Source organism: Sprattus sprattus (genome assembly GCF_963457725.1).
Source record: "Sprattus sprattus genome assembly, chromosome: 20".
NCBI classification, from domain to species: domain Eukaryota; kingdom Metazoa; phylum Chordata; class Actinopteri; order Clupeiformes; family Clupeidae; genus Sprattus; species Sprattus sprattus.
The window spans coordinates 9,451,365-9,456,848 of record NC_137918.1 but is presented as its reverse complement, the minus strand read 5'-3'; positions in this window follow the sequence as shown (position 1 = coordinate 9,456,848).

The window sequence follows — 5,484 nt, the reverse complement described above, 5'->3', positions numbered from 1 at the left end:
TGGTTTATATCGTAGTTTGAAAAAAACCTTCGACACAAGCATGTGCTCAATGAATAAATGTAAAAGTTCAGTCGACATAAAAAAAGCTCTTGTCATTGAACAAACACATTGAGTAAACAACCTGGAAGCCTATATGCACTTGTTGATTTGTCAGACATGTCACAGACACCATCACCTGTATTATCCTTTGGGACAGAAATGATGCTCTTAACGGCAACACAGTCATGATGTTATTCCTGGCAACAGATCCAGGTAAGTCATCACATGAAACATTTTAACAGTCTCCACAATTCAGGGCGCTGTAGATTGTTTTCACATACTTAGCATGAGGGTGGAGACATGTTCCACTGGCCAGACATCAGTGACATGAATGTTTGCATTTATTATAATACCTCAAACAGTGAAATATGGACAGGGAAGTCCAACTGATTTAAGAACGTATTGATTACTTTCAACATGGCGTAGCAGCTAGCTACATGTCAGATCTTGAATACCTCATGTTACTGCTGGGTCACTGAGATCATTAGACCGCCTGAAACTGGAACTGGTGTTTTATTCATAATTTTTAGTTTTTAACTCTATTTTCATTTTAGTTTTGTCTTCAAGAATAGTGCTCCACAAACCCTCAAAGTTGTTATAAATAGATAATATCAATTTAGCATGGCTGTATGGTGGGCCTGACCAGACCTGTAGGGGAAAACATTGAGGACTATTAATTATTTCCTGACAGGTCTGGTGATGTTTGCGTGCCGTTGGACTGACTAGGGCAAGGCTATTGAGGTGGTATGGACTAAACCATGAGGGTATTTTCATGGTTTGGCTATTTTCAGGAATGCACTGACTGCATCAATAGAATCAACATTCAGAAACACTACAAAAAATCCATAATCCTACTTGGCTTAGTAGCCCTACTTCGTACGTACACACGCACGCACGCACGCACGCACGCACGCACGCACGCACGCACGCACACACGCAGTCACACACAACACACCACACACACACACACACACACCATACCCACACACACACACACACACACACACCATACCCACACACACTCACACACACACACACACACACACACACACACACACACACACACACACACACACACACACACACACACACACACACACACACACACACACGCACACACACACACACACACCACACACACCACACACACCACACACACACACACACATACACACTAAACTACTAGCTCTAGAAGCCCAATTGGTACCTTGGAGAGTTAATCAAACTGCTCTCCGAATTGAGCCAACTGCTGTCTGGCCCTAAAACGCCAGTGTGGCCCAGGGATGTTCGACCTGTACTTATTAAGCCAGTGTGGCCTGAGGATGTTAGACCTGTACTTATTAAGCCAGTGTGGCCTGGGGATGTTCGACCTGTACTTATTAAGCCAGTGTGGCCTGGGGATGTTCGACCTGTACTTATTAAGCCAGTGTGGCCTGGGGAAGTTAGACCTCTACTTATTGTTCCCCCCCATCCTTCCCGTTCAAAAGGAGTTCAGCTGTGGATTTCTGTTTGTTTGCCTATTCATTTTCCAACCCCAACACTTTGAAGAGTAGAAATGGTTATAGGAGAATTAACAGGACATTTATGCTTAAGGCTCTGAGGGTGCTGATTAGCTTTCTTCTAACAACTAGAATCATTTCTGGTAGCACAATTTTTTTTTATCATTTATGTAGTCAACCCACCATTTCGGTTGTATGAGTAATTTTAAGTGTTACTAATGTAAGGTCTAGAAAGGGTGAATATCTTGCCACAGAAACTAAATTTACACCCTGCTCAAGACATGGAGTAGTGGAAAAGTCTTACAGTTGAGCTAAATGTCTTTCTTGTGTATGTGTGTGTATGTGTGTGTGTGTGTGTGTGTGTGTGTGCATGAAAGAGACAGAGAGAAAGAGCAAGCACAACAGTCACCATATTTTCCCAAGGAGTTACATATCTTGGTGTCTAACAAAAGCATCTTCAGTTTCTGTTTTGTGTCACTCTGTGTGGATGCGGGGGGGAAGTGCTCTGACAGACAACTGATGAAAAGACAATCTGTGAGGATTAAAAGCAATTTGTCAGTGATCCACTTATGTCTTCCCTGATATAACCAGACCCAAATTCGCTTTGTGAATAGGCTCTTAGCCACGCTCCACGGGGGATTGCTTCCAGTCTCTGCATCCTAATGGGCATAGACTTTGGCTTCATTCTGAAACCATTGGACCAGCCTTTAACCAATCAGCATTAACCACTACGGGACTTCTATACTTCCTGCTTAACCACTAATGGAATGGAATGAAGCCTTTCCCAAACCTTGTTGGCGGTAAGGGAAATAATGTATTTACCTATGATGAATAAATGTACACTTTCTTCTTGCTCCACCTTCAATTCTTCGATGTTTGCAAGCATTACTAGTACTGTTTGTATGGCTTCATCTAGCTCTGACACTCCAGCCGTTGTTATATTTTGAATCAAATGCTTCACTTTAACGTCATTGCACTTAGCCACCCCCAGAGGTCACTGATTGGTCCATCCTTCAGAGTAGATGAGTGATGCATCTTGAGAATAGGGTTTCCAGACTATAATCTAATGCATTTTGAGAATAGGGTTTCCAGACTATAATCTGAGTGAAAACTGACCTGAGAGCAGTAGGCAGGCGGAGCAGGCTAACCTGTCTATCACAATGGAGATTTGCTTCTGGAAGCCTACAGGTGAAAATTGCAGAGATGATACTTCATGCTTCCAGGCATACACACACATCTGAAAGCACACAGACACAGACACAGACACAGACACAGACACACACACACTGACACAGACACACACACACACACACACACACACACACACAAACACACACACACACACACACACTAAACTACTAGCTCTAGAAAGCCCAATTGGTACCCTGGAGAGTTGATCAAACTGCTCTCCACATAGAGAGAGGAAGAGAACGGGCTGAAGCCTGGTCATTAAGGGGTGGTTCTAATTTAATGGCATACCTCTGTACTGAACTCATTCTCTGTTCCTCATCTCCTTCTCTCTTCTCCACCCCCTGAACCCCCATCCTAGTGTCTGTTGTTCATGCCTAAGTGCCTGGTGCCTGGCTAAATCTGATGAAGATCCCCACACTCCCCCAACCCCCTCTCTCTCCCACACAAACACACTTCTATATACATACATGCGCATACACACACCTGTAACCAGCATATCCGTCCCTGAGTTCATTATAATATGTGAAGCAGGAGCGATCAGACGGTCCGTGGGGACCTGACCGTGACAGGGCCATCTGTAAGGAGCGCTGCCAGAGATCACTCCTCTCCCTGTGCGCCGTGTCACCTGCGTGTCTGTGTGCTGATGACGTGATCTATAGACTGGCATTTGGCTCGCGGAGCCTCCGCACCCTCATGTGAATGTTCAATTTTCTGCCAGCCAATAATCCTGATGAGAAGTTAACGCCACTGCACGCAATATTCCCAGAGACGACAGCAGCCGTTAGACAAGCACTAGTCGATACTCTGGTGGCAGCCTCCAGCATGGGCTGCGATTCCCAGGGGCGGGAGAATAAAATAGGATTCAATTAAATCGGGCCGATTTAATGAGGAAATCATAGTCTTTCATCTCAGAGAGGAATCTTCCACTCAGGCAGACATTTCTTTCTGACAGTCAGCGCTCTCATCCTGGCCTGTCAGAACCCTTCAGATGACAGTACCACCTCAGGACCTCAGTAATCACAAATATGGTTTGGTTAATATGAGACGTTCATGGTTACTTAGGATTTCTTTGGTATGTCTCAAAAGGGGGAAATGCTTTTGGTTACATACATTATGAATCAAATTGAATGTGTAAGGTGTGAAAACTAAAATAGTGCAAGACATTCCGTCTAATCGTCTGATAGATCCAGACTCTGCTCACATACACACTGCAAACATGCATGTTCTCTGGGTTTTACAAGACAGTGTGCAATTAAGAAGTGTTTAGATTTCGTCTGTTTATCTTGTTACAAATCTGCTAGAGTGCTGGTAATGTGTTTGTGTGTGTGTGTGTGGGTTTGTGATTGTGAGAGAGTGTGCGTGAGTGTGCATGTTTATGTGTATGTGTCTGTGTGTAAGCTCCGGGTCAATTCTCATCTAAGATTCCTCAGCTCATGTCCTTTCTTAAACAGCTGCTCAAAGGGATTAGTTGCGCAGTGGACTGTTAGCTTTACTGATCAAATATGGGCTTAGGAACCGTGTGCGTGCGTGTGTGTGTGTGTGTGTGTGTGTGTGTGTGTGTGTGTGTGTGTGTGTGTGTGTGTGTTGTGTGTGTGTGTGTGTGTGTGTGTGTGTGTGTGTGTGTGTGTGTGTGTGTGTGTGTGTGTGTGTGTGTGTGTGTGTACTTTGACTTTTATTCGCTAACACAAACCAAACACCCTTGTCTCAAGCTAACATGAGCCTCCTCTAGATTCTGATTTGTGCCCTTATTTAAGTTGAACACTTTGTTCTGTTTTGGAAATGAACAATTAGAACCTCTTGGAACCCTCTAGATCAGGGGTCTTCAACGTTTTTCAGGCCAGGGACCCCCAAACTGATGGCAAGATGAGCAGGGACCCCCTACTATATAAATTGCATAAAATTTTGTTTATAAAATACTGGGCCTAGTGCCAAATAAACATAGCTACCCTGTTATTGTGTCGATGGCACACATCCTCCCACATTAGTGAGATGTATCTTCTTTTCAATAACTCCTGACTGACACGATCCAACTGATGACGGAGGAGGAGTCTGGCGCATGGAGTTGTGTTGACAACATAGATGTTATAGTGAGATTGACAGGTCAACAAACCAATCACACCGCTAGCAAGTTGTTAAGATTGTAGGTAGTAGCATGCTTACATTAGCTAGAAGGCTCACACACCTCGCAAATCCTCACTTATTTTTCAGTTACAATTTACGTTTTTTGACCTTGTACAGTGTCTATTTCTCTTTATTTTATTTTTTTTTTAAATCTAAGCAAAAAAATGTCAAACTAACAATTTATAGGTACAAACAAGACCAGCCCTCTGTTCCGTTTTCCCTACCTACCGTACCTACCATCCTTAGTGTGAGTATGTAGGGTGTTCCGTTTTCCGATTTCCCATTTCCGCGTCGAAAAGAAGTATACCCAAAGGACCCGTATCTGTACTCATAACGGTCAAAACGCTGAGTGTGGAAGCAGGGTACACTGTCCATTCTCAACGACCGCCATCTTGTCAACGTAGCGGAAGAGGCGGACCCAGGCAGAGCCGCTCAGCTCGAAAAAGACGAACGCGGGGCTTGTCGCGATCGTAATTTCCGGTAAGTGCACCACGGAGTATTAGATTTGGAGCAGCACTCACCTGCTGAGAATCTGCGTACCTAGTGAGTGTGTACTGTGTACTGCGTATAAGTATAGGTACGGTAGGTACGGTAGGTAGGGAAAATGGAACAGAGTCCAGCTATGGAGTTTGGT